At 36.0% G+C, this 18,531-nt stretch overlaps 1 long non-coding RNA gene across 1 annotated transcript; it reads left to right on the top strand.

Annotated features, from left to right (window-relative positions):
• The first annotated feature begins 1,034 nt into the window (after positions 1 to 1,034).
• Positions 1,035 to 4,366, top strand: LOC139526099 (uncharacterized). The gene is made up of 3 exons (XR_011665127.1): positions 1,035 to 1,118; positions 2,146 to 2,341; positions 4,107 to 4,366. It is a non-coding gene; the product is annotated as an uncharacterized lncRNA (long non-coding RNA).
• Positions 4,367 to 18,531: the final 14,165 nt, after the last annotated feature.

Genomic DNA, 18,531 nt, shown 5'->3' with positions numbered 1-18,531 from the left:
ATAAAAATGTCTATTTATTTAACTTATTTTTCAGGAGGACTGGAAGACATTTGGGTGTTGAGTCAAATTTAATGGAAAAATTCAGTGCGAACCTGCAATGTTTATAAATGGAGGGCAGTAAAACTTGAAAATATGCCGCACAGCTATATGTTTTTTTATTAGTGCAAAAAAAAGTAGTGCATGTCTCCTTTCCGGGGAAATATAAAATTCTCCTCAAAACTTCCTGAATGAAGAGTGACTGCAAATGCAATTTAGGCAGTTCCTATGGAAAATTGCATTGCTGGTTTTACACAAGTGCAACCTATAAGGTAAATAATGGGAATTCACCCCTCAGCCTCCCTGGGATCCCAATTTCGGACCCCTTGTGGGTTTTCATTTTACAGAAACAACATGGAATCATTTTGGAATGCATTGGCTTTAGCTTTGTCTAAGAAAAGTGAAAAAAATTATGGAAATTATGACTGTACAGTGTGGGTTAGAGCTTTGGAGCATGGGGTCTATGGGAAAAAAGTTATGAATCGGCCTGATGGCACTAGAACTCTTGAAAGAGCTCACAGATTATCTTATATGCTAGATAAAAGAATATTAAAAGAAAATCTTCCCCGTTTCTCTCCAAACGGTGATCCTTAAGATATTTCACACCTTTGCCATAACCCCAAATGTATTAAACCGGAGCACCTGATTTTAGAGTCGCACAGTATAAACATAGAGAGAATTTTCTGTAGACGGACAAAACAGTGTACAAATAATCATTTACCGTGTTGTCTTATCTGATGCAGGTAATTTATTTATTTTTAACATGTCTTGATCGGAGTTTTTTGGCAAACGAATACTCTTGAGGCTGTTTTGCGGCCAGCCGTTTTATCGGTAAAAGTTTGTTTTTCTCATAGTCTTTTTCCTCTTGATACTCATCATATATTTTATATAGTTCATGCTTTTTTTAGCATCTCTGATCTGTGTACTGCTTTGACTGCTTATATAATTTATGTTTTTCATTGTGTTGTTGAATATTTTTCAGACTTCGGGCAGCACGACTTCCTGGTTCGATGGGAACCCCAGCCGCTTTACAGAGTTTAACGATGGATTCTCCAGGGCCATTATTTACATTGTGTATAGCTGTATGTACCCTTCCTTTATAGTTTCTGGTAAATGTTACATTGCTAGGTACAGTTGCACGTATTGCACGGTAAGTTGCTTCAGCTTTTTTTGTGTTAGTGTTTTTGCATGTACGGTTTAGCATGGTAGGTCCAAGGCGATATTTTACGCATTCACGTAACTATGCTGCTGTGTTCTCTAATTTATTTAATTTAAAGTTATTTTTCAGATAAGCTGATTTTTCAGTCCATGTCTTCAAACTGTTCCTATTTGAACAAACAAGGGAATATTTTGTACACCCGTTATGATCACCCTGATAGCAAGAAACTATAGCATGACATGCATATGATAGGTGAACTTTTACCCGTACAGAGTCCATATTGAATTTATCAAAGGCAGCATTGTACTCTGCCTGACAACGTGCTGCCATATCTAATGCAAACCTTTTTAGAATTTTATCTTTCTCTGAAACTAATCGTGCCGGCATTATTTCCTTCAGATCTGACATTTTTTTAATAAAATTTCTATGATTTGCGGACACATGTCTTGTATCTAGAAAATGAATTGGCTGAGTATTGGTTGTACCAGCTTTAAAAAGAGACTCTGCAGCTCTAAATGCACTGCTGTCAGGGTCAGTGGTAATTTCTTGAACTTCCAGACCATCATTTTTCAGGTCTAACAAGCAGTCTTTAGCCCATCGCTCCTCACTGCCTATGCTGTCATGCATTTCAATGTTTGCGGAACAGTGACCGTTGTGAGATTTAACTTTTGTTTTTGTTTTATGTTCACTCTTATTTGAGCAAAGCTTAGACACTTCTCTTGTGCTTACAATACTGTGCTTATAAGTATTATTTTCTAACATGTTATATGTACATTGGGTAGCTGGTTGAAATGGTGTTTTACCCATTCCGGAATAAATAGGGTTATTATACATTCCGTCGGCCTGAATGTTAATAATATTAGGATTATCACCTCTTAATATGTTTATTTCCTTAATTAATTTTCTTTTCTGAACCAAATCCTTTTGATTGTACTCTTCTATAATTTCAGAAACAACATTAGCACTGTGTTGCATACTTGAAGTGGAAGGAGCTGGTATATTAGAACCAAGAAATAATTTCTGTAGACCAGTTGTGCTGATAGCTATGTGATTAAGTGCGACTTGTATGGATAGATTAATAGCTGCTGTTCGACGACCACGTTTCTTAGCGATCACCTCATTGTAAAGGTTGAACATTTTTGAATGGTAAGAACACTCATTGCAGCTTGCCTTTTCCCTCCAGGCAGGCCCTCTTTGCTGCTCTGCACTTAAATCCCATGATATGAACCCTGTACACATAGGGGATATTTGTCTGTGTTCTATGAAAACCTCATTCCACATCTGTTCAAGTTCATTGATCCGAAGGAGTCGAAAACTATTTTTCTCTGACCTGAAGTTGATAAATGTTGCCAAAATTGAAGTTAATTAGATTTTTATTTGTTAAACTAAGTTTGGAAAATGTAAAAAATAATTTTATTTTGAATTACTTCCCTTACAATAGTGTTTTCTTTAAATAAGCTTTTTGATCAAATGTACTCTCAAAAGTGCATATTTTTTCTTTGCCTGTGTTTTAATATATATTATATATAAAAACCATGCACTATTTAGCTCTTGAAAATATATATAGGACTAGAAATTTTAAAATAAGTATAATCCTAGCTTGCATTTTCTTCAGATGTCACATTTAAAGAATTGGCATATAAGACACATGCCTTTTTCTTCATAGTTGTTTATAAATGGTTTTTTTAAGCAAGTTTAATTATTTTTGAAAGCTTAATAACAAAAAAAAGTATTCTTACCCTGTTTTTGTTTCATATTCAGCACATTTTTCAACTTCTGTTTTTGTCGGAGGCTTCGGCCTTAGAAAGCGAGCTGACTTTGTAGAGGCAGGAATTAGTTGAACATTCTTTTTATAAACAGATTTAGTCACTAAGTCATACAAGTCTTTTGGTAGTCTCACACATTTGCCTTTTTCAGCAGGTAAAGTCTTATTTCTGTATTTCCCCCCTTATTATATGGCTTGTTTCCTTTCTGAAATGTGTATTTCCTTAGACGCCATGGGATTAGACCCATTGTTATTGTAAACATTGTTTGAAATGCACTTTATTCCAGTATTTTAATATTCAAACATCAAATATAGGACCTTACCACTAAACAATCATGAATGACTAAGTTTTTTGTTTATATCTGATGGAACTGAAGGTGACCCCAGATGTAAGATTTTTTATATAAATCATATAAAAATCATCATGATGGCTAATCTCATTATTTTGTAATTTGACAAGTTCATATAATTTGACCTCTCTTCATTTAACTTTTTTATCAGTGCTGACAGGCTTGTGTGCTATAACATAAACAGAAAGTAAAGATAAGGTGTATGTTTTTGTTATAGGGATAGTTTTTTGCAGCTTGTATGACAACTTTTTATGCATTTTATGGTATAGTACATAAAGAAGACAAAAATTCTACAAAATAAACAGATTGTAGTAAAACTAACCATGATTCAAATAGCTTTTACACAAAGGCACAAGAAAAACACAAATATATAATGAGTTTATTAAGTAGACAAAACAAATAATAATTTGAATAAAAAAAAAAAAATAGTGAACAGGAAAAAAACACATCTTGCCGCAAACAGAGTATAGTTACTAGAAGTACTATAAAAATACCATTATGAAAAAACTACCATTGTAACTTATTATTTTCTATTACTTACATAAATAACAACAAGAATATAAGAATATTTTGATACTAAAAGGGGTTTGAAAGTACAGTAGAGGTTGCACTTTGTAAATCACGTGTGATTTGCAAGTCACGCCTCTTTTGGGGAGAAATTGAATGTGCATAAAATACTGCTACTGTTTTACATAGTTGTTGCCATGGATGCAAAGTATTTTTTTTTAATTAAGACTTGATTTGAGGATTAAATGGATATAAATAAAAATGTCTATTTATTTAACTTATTTTTCAGGAGGACTGGAAGACATTTGGGTGTTGAGTCAAATTTAATGGAAAAATTCAGTGCGAACCTGCAATGTTTATAAATGGAGGGCAGTAAAACTTGAAAATATGCCGCACAGCTATATGTTTTTATTAGTGCAAAAAAAAGTAGTGCATGTCTCCTTTCCAGGGAAATATAACATTCTCCTCAAAACTTCCTGAATGAAGAGTGACTGCATATGCAATTTAGGCAGTTCCTATGGAAAACTGCATTGCTGGTTTTACACAAGTGCAACCTATATGCTACAACATGCGTAAAATGAGGAAATATAAAAAAGAAGATGTGGTATGATTGCCAATGAAACAACTATCCACAAAAGACCAAAATGACACAGACATTAACAACTATAGGTCACCGTACGGCCTTCAACAATGAGCAAAGCCCATACCGCATAGTCAGCTATAAAAGGCCCCAATAAGAGAATGTAAAACAATTCAAACAAGAAACCTAACGGCCTAATTTATGCAAAAAATGAACGAAAAACAAATATGTAGCACATAAACAACATTAACAAACTACAACCACTAAATTACAGGCTCCTGACTTGGGACAGACACATACATAAATAATGTGGCGGGGTTAAACATGTTAGCCAATTTTGAATAATGAAATGGATATTTTGAATAATGGAATGGACTGGCAGGACCCTTCAGCCTCTTATTACAGATATATATTATACATCGATCGAAAGCTTATTAAGAGAAGAACAAAAGTTATATAGTCAATATGTTCCGCAACGCATATTAGAGGAGTAACGAATGACTTAAATATCGAAATACGCCTGAACATCGAGAAATAGCCAATTTTGAATAATGAAATGGATATTTTGAATAATGGAAAAGACTGACAGGACCCTTCAGCCCCTAATTTCAGATATATATTTTACCTCGATCGAACGTTTATTAAGAGAAGAACAAAAGGTATACAGTAAATATGTTCCACAACGGATATTACAGGAGCAACGAAGGACTTAAATATCGAATTACGCGTGAACATTGAGAAATAGCCAATTTTGAATAATGAAATGGATATTTTGAATAATGAAATGGACTGCTGCGACCCTTTAGCCCCTAATCATAGATAAACTTTATACCACATTCTAAAGCTATTTAAAAGAGGAACAAAATGTATATTGTCAATATACTCTGCAACGAATATTAGAAGACCTAAATGCCAAAATACGCGTGAAAATTAAGAAATAGCCAATTTTGAATAATGAAATGGATATTTTGAATAATGTAATGGACTGCTGCGACCCTTTAGACCCTAATTATAGATAAACCTTATACCTCATGCGCAAGCTGATTACAAGAGGAAAAAAATTTATATAGTCAATATGTTCCGCAACGAATATTAGAAGACCTAAATGCCAAAATACGCGTGAAAATTAAGAAATAGCCAATTTTGAATAATGAAATGGATATTTTGAATAATGGAATGGACTGCGGCGACCCTTTAGCCCCTAATTATAGATAAATCTTATACCTCATTCGAAAGCTGATTACAAGAGGAACAAAATGTATATAGTCAATATGTTCCGCAACGAATATTAAAAGACTTAAATGCCAAAATAAGCGTTAAAATTAAGAAATAGCCAATTTTCAATAATGAAATGGATATTTTGAATAATGGAATGGACTTCGGCGACCCTTTAGCCCCTAATTATAGATAAACCTTATGCCTTATTCGAAAGCTGATTACAAGAGGAACAAAATATATATTGTCAATATGTTCCGCAACGAATATTAGAAGACCTAAATGCCAAAATACGCGTGAAAATTAAGAAATAGCCAATTTTGAATAATGAAATGGATATTTTGAATAATGGAATGGACTGCTGCGACCCTTTAGCCCCTAATTATAGATAAATTTTATACCTCATTCGAAAGCTGATTACAAGAGGAACAAAATGTATATTGTCAATATGTTACGCAACGAATAGTAAAAGACCTAAATGCCAAAATACGCGTGAAAATACAGAGATAGCCAATTTTGAATAATGAAATGGATATTTTGAAAAATGAAATGGATATTTTGAATAATGTAATGGACTGCTGCGACCCTTTTGCCCCTAATTATAGATAAACCTTATACCTCATGCGAAAGCTGATTACAAGAGGAACAAAATTTATATAGTCAATATGTTCCGCAACGAATATTAGAAGACCTAAATTTCAAAATACGCGTGAAAATTAAGAAATAGCCAATTTTAAATAATGAAATGGATATTTTGAATAATGGAATGGACTGCGGCGACCCTTTAGCCCCTAATTATAGATAAACCTTATACCTCATTCGAAAGCTGATTACAAGAGGAACAAAATGTATATGGTCAATATGTTCCGCAACGAATATTAAAAGACCTAAATGCCAAAATAAGCGTTAAAATTAAGAAATAGCCAATTTTCAATAATGAAATGGATATTTTGAATAATGGAATGGACTGCGGCGACCCTTAAGCCCCTAATAATAGATAAACTTTATGCCTCATTCGAAAGCTGATCACAAGAGGAACAACATGTGTGTAGTCAATATGTTCCGCAACGAATATTAGAAGACCTAAATGCCAAAATACACGTGAAAATTAAGAAATAGCCAATTTTGAATAATGAAATGGATACTTTGAATAATGAAATGGACTGCGGTTACCCTTTAGCCCCTAATTAGAGATAAACTTTATACCTCATTCGAAAGCTGATTACAAGAAGAACAAAATATATATTGTCAATATGTTCCGCAACGAATATTAGAAGACCTAAATGCAAAAATACGCGTGAAAATGAAGAAATAGCCAATTTTGAATAATGAAAAGGATATTTTGAATAATGAAATGGATATTTTGAATAATGGAATGGACTGCTCCGACCCTTTAGCCCCTAATTATAGATAAACCTTCTACCTCATTTAAAAGCTGATTACAAGAGGAACAAAATGTATATAGTCAATATGTTCCGCAACGAATAATAGAAGACCTAAATGCCGAAATACGCGTGAAAATTAAGATATAGCCAATTTTGAATAACGAAATGGATATTTTGAATAATGGAACGGACTGCGGCGACCCTTTAGCCCCTAATTATAGATAAACCTTATGCCTCATTCGAAAGCTGATTACAAGAGGAACAAAATTTATATAGTCAAAATGTTCCGCAACGAATATTAGAAGACCTAAATGCCGAAATACACGTAAAAATTAAGAAATAGCCAATTTTGAATAATGAAATGGATATTTTGAATAATGGAATGGACTGCTGCGACCCTTTAGCCCCTAATCATAGATAAACTTTATACCTCATTCGAAAGCTGATTACAAGAAGAACAAAATATATTGTCAATTTGTTCCGCAACGAATATTAGAAGACCTAAATGCCGAAATACACGTAAAAATTAAGAAATAGCCAATTTTGAATAATGAAATGGATATTTTGAATAATGGAATGGACTGCTGCGACCCTTTAGCCCCTAATCATAGATAAACTTTATACCTCATTCGAAAGCTGATTACAAGAGGAACAAAATGTATATTGTCAATTTATTCCGCAACGAATATTAGAAGACCTAAATGCCAAAATACGCGTGAAAATTAAGAAATAGCCAATTTTGAATAATAAAATGGATATTTTGAATAATGGAATGGACTGCTGCGACTCTTTAGCCCCTAATTATAGATAAACTTTATACCTCATTCGAAAGATGATTACAAGAGGAACAAAATGAATATTGTCAATATGTTTCGCAACGAATATTAAAAGACGTAAATGCCAAAATACGCGTAAAAATGAAGAGATAACCAATTTTGAAAAATGAAATGAATATTTTGAATAATGAAATGGATATTTTGAATAATGTAATGGACTGCTTCGACCCTTTAGCCCCTTATTATAGATAAACCTTATACCTCATGCGAAAGCTGATTACAAGAGGAACAAAATGTATATAGTCAATATGTTCCGCAACGAATATTAGAAGACCTAAATGCCAAAATACGCGTGAAAATTAAGAAATAGCCAATTTTGAATAATGAAATGGATATTTTGAATAATGGAAAGGACTGCGGCGACCCTTTAGCCCCTAATTATAGATAAACCTTATACCCCATTCGAAAGCTGATTACAAGAGGAACAAAATGTATATAGTCAATATGTTCCGCAACGAATATGAGAAGACCTAAATGCCAAAATACACGTGAAAATTAAGAAATAGCCAATTTTGAATAATGAAATGGATATTTTGAATAATGAAATGGATATTTTGAATAATGAAATGGACTGCTGCGACCCTTTAGCCCCTAATTATAGATAAACCTTCTACCTCATTTAAAAGCTGATTACAAGAAGAACAAAATGTATATAGTCAATATGTTCCGCAACGAATAATAGAAGACCTAAATGCCAAAATACGCGTGAAAATTAAGATATAGCCAATTTTGAATAACGAAATGGATATTTTGAATAATGGAATGGACTGCAACGACCCTTTAGCCCTTAATTATAGATAAACCTTCTACCTCATTCGAAAGCTGATTACAAGAGGAACAAAATGTATATAGTTAATATGTTCCGCAACGATTATTAGAAGACTTAAATGCAAAAATACGCTTGAAAATGAAGAAATAGCCAATTTTGAATAATGAAATGGATATTTTGAATAATGGAATGGACTGCGGCGACCCTCTAGCTCCTAATTATAGATAAACCTTCTACCTCATTCGAAAGCTTATTACGAGGGGAACAAAATGTTTATAGTCAACAAGTTCCGCCATATTAGAGAAGTAACGAACGACCTAAATACCGAAAAACGCTTGAACATTAATAAATAGCTTATTTTGAATAATGGAATGGACTACTACAGCCCTTCAGTGACTAATAAAAGCAAATTGTATACACCAAATTAAAGCTTATTGATAGAGGAATCAACTGAGTATAAACGATATGTGCTGCAATGACCATTAGAGGGGTTACGGAGGACATAAATGTCAAAATACGCATGAAAATTAAGAAATAGCCAATTTTGAATAGGGAAATGGATATTTTGAATAATGAAATGGATATTTTGAATAATGAAATGGATATTTTGAATAATGGAATGGACTGCTGCGACCCTTTAGCCCCTAATTATAGATAAACCGTCTACCTCATTTAAAAGCTGATTACAAGAGGAACAAAATGTATATAGTCAATATGTTCCGCAACGAATAATAGAAGACCTAAATGCCAAAATACGCGTGAAAATTAAGATATAGCCAATTTTGAAAAAAAGAAATGGATATTTTGAATAATGGAATGGACTGCAGCGACCCTTTAGCCCTTAATTATAGATTAACCTTATGCCTCATTCGAAAGCTGATTACAAGAGGAACAACATGTATGTAGTCAATATGTTCCGCAACGAATATGAGAAGACCTAAATGCCAAAATACAAGTGAAAATTAAGAAATAGCCAATTTTGAATAATGAAATGGATATTTTGAATAATGAAATGGACTGCGGTTACCCTTTAGCCCCTAATTATAGATAAACTTTCTACCTCATTTAAAAGCTGATTACAAGAGGAACAAAATGAATATAGTCAATATGTTCCGCAACGAAAAATAGAAGATCTAAATGCCGAAATACGCGTGAAAATTAAGATATAGCTAATTTTGAATAACGAAATGGATATTTTGAAAAATGAAATGGACTGCAGTTACCCTTTACCCCTAATTATAGATAAACTTTATACCTCATTCGAAAGCTGATTACAAGAGGAACAAAATGTATATAGTCAATATGTTCCACAACGAATATTAAAAGACCTAAATGCCAAAATAAGCGTTGAAATTAAGAAATAGCCAATTTTGAATAATGAAATGGATATTTTGAATAATGAAATGGACTGCGGTTACCCTTTAGCCCTTAATTATAGATAAACGTTATACCTCATTCGAAAGCTGATTACAAGAAGAACAAAATATATATTGTCAATTTGTTCCGCAACGAATATTAGAAGACCTAAATGCAAAAATACGCGTGAAAAAGAAGAAATAGCCAATTTTGAATAATGAAATGGATATTTTGAATAATGAAATGGATATTTTGAATAATGAAATGGATATTTTGAATAATGGAATGGACTGCTGCGACCCTTTAGCCCCTAATTATAGATAAACCTTCTACCTCATTTAAAAACTGATTACAAGAGGAACAAAATGTATATAGTCAATATGTTCCGCAACGATTATTAGAAGACTTAAATGCAAAAATACGCTTGAAAATGAAGAAATAGCCAATTTTGAATAATGAAATGGATATTTTGAATAATGGAATGGACTGCGGCGACCCTCTAGCTCCTAATTATAGATAAACCTTCTACCTCATTCGAAAGCTTATTACGAGGGGAACAAAATGTTTATAGTCAACAAGTTCCGCTATATTAGAGAAGTAACGAACGAGCTAAATACCGAAAAACGCTTGAACATTAATAAATAGCTTATTTTGAATAATGGAATGGACTACTACAGCCCTTCAGTGACTAATAAAAGCAAATTTTATACACCAAATTAAAGCTTATTGATAGAGGAATCAACTGAGTATAAACGATATGTGCTGCAATGACCATTAGAGGGGTTACGGAGGACCTAAATGCCAAAATACGCATGAAAATTAAGAAATAGCCAATTTTGAATAGGGAAATGGATATTTTGAATAATGAAATGGATATTTTGAATAATGAAATGGACTGCTGCGACCCTTTAGCCTCTAATTATAGATAAACTTTGTTCCTCATTCAAAAGCTTATTTCGAGAGGAACAAAATGTTTATAGTCAACAAGTTCCGCAACGCATATTAGAGAAGTAACGAACGACCTAAATATCGAAATACGCATAAACATTAAGAAATACCTTATTTTGAATAATGGAATGGACTTCTACATCCCTTCAGTCCCTAATAAAGGCAAATTGTATACACCAAATTAAAACTTATTGATAGAGGAATAAACTGAGTATAAATGATATGTGCCACACTGACCATTAGAGGGGTCACGGAGGACCTAAATGCCAAAATACGCATGGAAATTAAGAAATAGCCAATTTTGAATAATGAAATGTATATTTTGAATAATGGAATGGACTGCTGCGACCCTTTAGCCCCTAATTATAAATAAACCTTGTACCTCATTCGAAAGCTTATTACGAGAGGCTCAAAATGTATATAGTCAACAAGTTCCGCAACGCATATTAGAGAAGTAATGAATGACCTAAATATCGAAATACGCTTCAACATTAAGAATTAGCTTTTTTTTAAATTATGGAATGGACTACTTCAACCCTTCAGTCCCTTATAAAAGCAAATTTTATACATCAAATTAAAGTTTATTGAAAGAGGAATAAACTGAGTATAAATGATATGTGCCACAATGACCATTGGAGGGGTTATGGAGGACCTAAATGCCAAAATACGCGTGGAAATTAAGAAATAGCCAATTTTGAATAATGACATGGATATTTTGAATAATGGAATGGACTGCTCCGATCCTTTAGACTCTAATTATAGATAAACTTTGTACCTCATTCGAACGCTTATTTCGAGAGGAACAAAATGTTTATAGTCAACAAGTTCCGCAACGCATATTAGGGAAGTAACGAACGACCTAAATATCTAAATACGCGTGAACATTAAGAAATAGCTTATTTTGAATAATGGAATGGACTACTACAGCCCTTCAGTCCCTAATAAAGGCAAATTTTATACACCAAATTAAAGCTTATATTGATAGAGGAATAAACTGAGTATAAACGATATGTGCTGCAATAACCATTAGAGGGGTTACGGAGGACCTAAATGCCAAAATATGTATGAAAATCAAGAAATAGCCAATTTTGAATAATGAAATGGATATTTTGAATAATGAAATGGACTGCTGCGACCCTTTAGCTTCTAATTATAGATAAAACTTATACCTCATTCGAAAGCTTATTACGAGAGGAACAATATGTATATAGTCAACAAGTTCCACAACGCATATCAGAGATGTAACGAACGACCTAATTATCGAAATACGCTTGAACATTAAGAAATAGCTTATTTTGAATAATGGAAATGACTACTACAGCCCTTCGGTCCCCAATAAAAGAAAATTTTATACACCAAATTAAAGCTTATATTGATAGAGGAATAAACTGAGTATAAACGATATGTGCTGCAATAACCATTAGAGGGGTTACGTAGGACCTGAATGCCAAAATACACATGGAAATTAAGAAATAGCCAATTTTGAATAATGAAATGGATATTTTGAATAATGGAATGGACTGCTGCGACCCTTTAGCCCCTAATTATAGATAAACCTTATACCTCATTCGAAAGCTTATTACGAGAAGAATAAAATGTATATAGTCAACAAGTTCCGCAATGCATATTAGAGAAGTAACGAACGACCTAAATATCGAAATACGCTTCAACATTAAGAAAAAGCTTATTTTGAATAATGGAATAGACTACTACAGCCCTTCAGTCCCTAATAAAATCAAAATTTCATACACCAAATTAAAGTTTATCGAAAGAGGAATAAACTGAGTATCAATGATATGTGCCACAATGACCATTGGAGGGGTTACGGAGGACCTAAATGCCAAAATACGCGTGGAAATTAAGAAATAGCCAATTTTGAATAATGAAATGGATATTTTGAATAATGGAATGGACTGCTACGACCCTTTAGCCTCTAATTATAGATAAGCTTTGTACTTCATTCGAAAGCTTATTTCGGAAGGAACAAAATGTTTATAGTCAACAAGTTCCGCAACGCATATTAGGGAAGTAACGAACGACCTAAATATCGAAATACGCTTGAACATTAAGAAAAAGCTTATTTTGAATAATGGAATGGACTACTACAGCCCTTTAGTCCCTATTAAAGGGAAATTTTAAACACCAAATTAAAGCTTATATTGATAGAGGAACAAACTGAGTATAAACGATATGTGCTGCAATAACCATTAGAGGGGTTACGGAGGACCTATATGCCAAAATATGCATGAAAATCAAGAAATAGCCAATTTTGAATATTGAAATGGATATTTAGAATAATGGAATGGACTGCTGCGACCCTTTAGCTCCTAATTATAGATAAACCTTATACCTCATTCGAAAGCTTATTACGAGAGGAACAATATGTATATAGTCAACAAGTTCCGCAACGCATATCAGAGAAGTAACAAACGACCTAAATATCGAAATACGCTTGAACATTAAGAAATAGCTTATTTTGAATAATGGAATGGACTACTACAGCCCTTCAGTGCCTAATAAAGGGAAATTGTATACACCAAATTAAAGCTTATATTGATAGAGGAACAAACTGAGTATAAATGATATGTGCCGCAAAGACCTTTAGAGGGGTTAAGGAGGACCTAAATACCAAAATACGCATGAAAATCAAGAAATAGCCAATTTTGAATAATGAAATGGATATTTTGAATTACAGAACACTTGTCTTACAGAATGGACTGTTGTGACCTGTTGACCTCTTATTACAGATATACCTTATACCTCAATTGTAAACTTATTAAGAGATGAACAGTGATTATGAGAGTTCTGCCACACCCCCATTTTGAGGTTGGATTCGAGGGAAAATTTTTCTTTGTGGATGAAATAAACACACACACACAAAAATAGAAATTCACAGATATAATAAACACAATGGACTTTAAGATTACAAAAATGTCTGGCCAGAGATAGAATACGGCGCAAGAGATGAAATTCTGAAAAAAACTGGCCGCTGTTAAGGCCAATCGAGAACAGCGCTGCAATGAGGAAATTATCAAATTGCAAAAAGTAGGGCAGGAATCACCCTAGATTGTCAAAGACATTAAAGACTTCGACACAAAGTAAAGGACTGCAAAATTATAACATTGTGTTGGAAAGCGGAAACTATTCGAACATGGGGATGTGAGAGATTAAATAAGCAGCTGACTACCGTCTTGGCAAAGAGAGAACCGATGGAGCTGTGCAAATTGTGAGCTATGGGATGAAAAATCATGACGCTCTGATTTTTTATAAGGATTGTAGGATCGAAAGTGTTCGATTATATATGTTTTGTGGGCCCGAAAACTGGGTCTAAAAACCAGTACATTGGGAATGGTGGTTTTGGGGGTGACCTAAATTGATTTTTTTTGTTAGGATAAAGACATTGATCCAATAGTGAACATGGAGTTGGTAGTTGAAAACGTCAAAGCCCTGAGGGGTATAGCCAAAATGAACCACCTTCGAGGGTAATCCCGGTTGAGGAAAGATCAGTTGGTTGAGAGTTGATAGAAACGAAGACAAATTTTAAAATTCATCGTCGTCCCAAACCACACACGAGGAGATTGTCACCCAGGCAAAACAACTTGGGTTGAAAGGGGTTAGCAGGCTGCCGATAGATCGACTGCTAAAGAAGGTGCAGGAAAAGATTTTGGAAGATAGGAAAGCCATTGCGGATAAAATTGAGGTACATTCGCCGAAAAAAACGTTTAAAGATTTATTTACTACCTGGAATATGACCCCGCTTATTGGCATGGACGTGCATACACCTCCCTTAAGGTCTCTCTGATGTCACGGATGGAAGTTATAGACGATTGGGCGTTTTAAGGGGCAAAACAATGTGATCATGCACTGTATGTACCTTTGTAAATATTAATCCAACAGGTAAAGCGGATGATGAGAACGAGGGATACTTTCACTCGGAAAACTAGATTTTCACCGCGGCCACAGACTTTGTTGAAACCCTTGAGGAGATGAATAAAAAGATCGTAGAAGGCCCAGTGGACCTTTGACAAAACTAGGGAAATGGTGAATACTTCCTCGGTCCAGCGGGGGTGTATCCCTTCTCGATTGTACTTGTTTTCTTCGGAAATTCGAGGTAGTTGTATGGGAGGGAAAGGTTCCAATACAACTTGTTTTTCATGCTCCTTATAATTATGACTTGCGGCAACATGGACCATTTTGATAGCGGTGCTTGGTGGTATTGTACTGGCAAACAAGATCATCCCAGACATCGATATAGGTGCGTGTGGAGTTGGCTGAAAGGTATTTCAACATTTTATCTTTCATGGTGCGGCTCCAACGTTTGGCATTACTCGAACTCTCTTCGTTCCTGGTGGAGTAGATATCGATACCATGCTTTTGAAGCAGCTGATTTACGTGTTTGTTGTAAAATTCAGTGCCTTTGTCTGTCGATAGCTTCTTGGGCACACCGCTTTGAATGTATCCCGCACCGTCACCCCTTCTTTTTCTTGAGTGGTATCATCCAGCCATATTTGGAAAATACATCGATAATGTTCAGGATAAAAGTATTTCCCTTGTTGTCCCTGGAGAAGTCACTCATATCAATAAGGTCGTCCGCCCAGGTCTCATCCACAACACTCACCGAACTGGTGAACCCCTCAGCTAGCTCATCGGTCCAGCGAACATTGTTTTTAACACTCAGACCGAATCCAACTTTGGTACCGATGATGGGTCCGACGATGCTGCAGTCCAAGTGTTAAACGAGGCTACATTGTAGCATAGCTTCGTGAACGATGGAGTTGTGTGCGGATGAATCCTTGTACTGGGCATAACAAAGATCGTGGTGATATGCTGCTTCGTCAACTTGATTAATGGATTTTGACCAAGCCTTCAGGGTGCCGTCGGGAAGAAGTCGCTTTCTAAGTTAAGTCCCTGGCCTGGTGAAGTTGTGTCCGGGTAGATGCATTTCCATGGGTAATCGGTTGATTGGATTGTTCATGAACCCTGTACCGGTTGTAGCAACAAACTGAGACATCTTGGCATCGCACACCTTGCAGTTGCCAACCTTTCACCGTCGCCCGTTGCTGGTCATAACCTCGCTGGTGTTAACTGTGTCCGTCTTCCTACAACTTTCACACAGAAAATCATCGCTATTTAATTTTAATAAATGAACATTAAGGACATTTCATACAGTGCCAACGCCCACACGAGGAGTAATCACTACCTCCTACTTCAATGATCGATAAGACGGTCGATCATTGGGAAGTCGGACTGTGGTAAGACGACGCAGCTAAACAACATAATCCTTCGCGATGGATGGCTCCGACTACAATCAATTGTTCGTCTTCGGATAATCCATTCACCAACCTATCTACCAGCTGTTGGAGCAAGCGCTGGAATAAAGCTTCCCCGAAGAAGATATCCGAGACCTCCTACAGTGCAAGGGCAAGTCACCCTAATCGTTGATCGATGTGGTCAACACCTTACTACCACCACGACACCCGAGTATCGACACTTTTTTCTTCGAGCAAGGAAGCGATGTACTAGATCCCCGAGAACTTGACCCCAGCCGCAAAAACCTCATGGTGAACCCCATGGTGTTTGACGATGTTGAAAAAACAGAACACGTGTGAATACAACGACGATTGTTTCTACCTGTGCCAGAACTTCTTCACACTGCCTAGCCAGTCGATCCGGGAGAATGCCTACTTCTCCTGCCTCTTCCAGCAGAACGCTAAGAATATCGACCACATCCGATGCAATCACTGCAACGATCTCCCCAAGAAACAGTTTGACGCTCTGTGTAAGCATTGCTGGTGCAAGGCAAATGGAAAATATCGATGCAAATTAAATGAGTTCTATGCGGTATAAGATAAAGAATGGATCAGGTCGAATATTTCTTTAAGTATGGTGAATATCTGGACACAGAGAAACCCAGACCTGCAATTCGAATGGCCCTGCAAATGCAATTTTGAGTGGATTCCAGTCGATATGAGGAGCATATGTTGAAAATGCGGTTGCATGATCCTTCACCCGATCTAAAGCGGTGGAGGTGATTTCAACGCATGGACCTCCACCATTATGGTAAGGTGGAGCAATTTTCTCAATCCCAATGCCCTGCCAAGACGATTTGAGGCCACCAGTGCACATACCCATGACACGTGAATCTATCGACGTATCAGCTGTGTAATACCTTCATGGCAACTCATAAATTAGGGCGTTCACACAAACGCTTAGGGGCGTGCAACATCATTCGATCTATTAGATGAATGAAGTAAGTTGCAAGACACCAAACGGAAGATTCAAGCTAGTTATATGCAGCATCGTCTCGACAAGACTGAACTTAGCCGGGACCTTTAAAATGTGTTCAATCCTGTGGTTGAGGCTCAGCGAGAGGCAGCTTCACAGATCACCAAAAATATGGCAGACCTTCCTTCAACAGTGCCAGCCAGCCATCCCTTCATCACCGCCAGAGTTTGCCGACCCACTACTCATTGCACCACCCACAGACACCGTCCTCGGAGCTCGAGCACAGCAGCATTTGCAGCTCAGTATGACTTTTTCTGCCGACCACGCTTTGGATTGCAGTCTGAAAACGTTGGTATCTTCATCGGAAGCTCACTAGTCACTTTTGACGGCGATAACGTTTTTATGGATAGAGTGAAGTACAAAGGAACCCTTGGGTGCTGGGAAGTCATGGTGAAAAAGAAACCATAATTGTTCGAGCTCGACGACCCTGACGACTATGCAGAGATCCTTAAAAGTTCCGGTACTATGTATAAAGGCAATCGGTCCCTTCAAGAACCCCGAAGGCGAATAAGAATTACAAGTGGAAGGGAATCGTGTCCCACATCTACCAGAAGTATAAGTTTGGCATTGAGCTGCAAACCGTGCTTTTTTTTCAACTTCAAGCAGCTTTTCGATCGCTTGGAACTGTGTGCTGCAGCTTACCGAGCAGGAAATAATGGTGTGCACAACGAAATTGTATCGATTATCCATGCTATGAAAAAGAGTGAATATCAGCATCGAAGAATATATGGCGCTTCATCATAGCATCCTATAAGTAAATGTTGCAAATCAAGAAAGGTTACGCCTGAAAGTACGCATACGGTGGTAGAGGACTGTTTGAAACAATCGCCAGTTTAGCTAGACACATGTTTACTTCATCTGTCACCAAAACCACAGGTAGTAAGGCCGTGAGTGCAAACACCAATGCAGCCTTGAAAGGTGTTGCAAAAGGGACCCCAAAGCCGTCGACTATGTGTATGATAAAGTTACCCGCCCCCGAAACCGCAGAATGTCCACTCAACAGTCCAGTGTTCAACGCAGCAAACCGCAGCAAACCAAGTTGAATAACCTGATCTCCGGTCCTGGCATTGGTACCATCCACGACTTCGTTAAGCGCTTTAAATAAATACATAATGTCCAACATCCTTATAACCACCGAAGGGTTGGCCTTCGACGAAAGTCTCCGAAAATATCAGGGTCACGAATACGAACCTCAAGCTGGTGCAAACCTGAATAATCCAAGTGAGATCCAAATCACCATCGAAACCCAAGACTTGTTCCTCCATCCCGCTGAAAATTATCTCTTGTTAGAGGGGTGACTGTACAATAACGACGGTAGTGCATCTGCTTATGCAGATCTA

Source organism: Mytilus edulis, chromosome 6 (genome assembly GCF_963676685.1).
Source record: "Mytilus edulis chromosome 6, xbMytEdul2.2, whole genome shotgun sequence".
NCBI classification, from domain to species: Eukaryota; Metazoa; Mollusca; class Bivalvia; order Mytilida; family Mytilidae; genus Mytilus; species Mytilus edulis.
The sequence above is the reverse complement of the archived record's forward strand: the minus strand, read 5'-3'. Positions and strand labels throughout refer to the sequence as shown.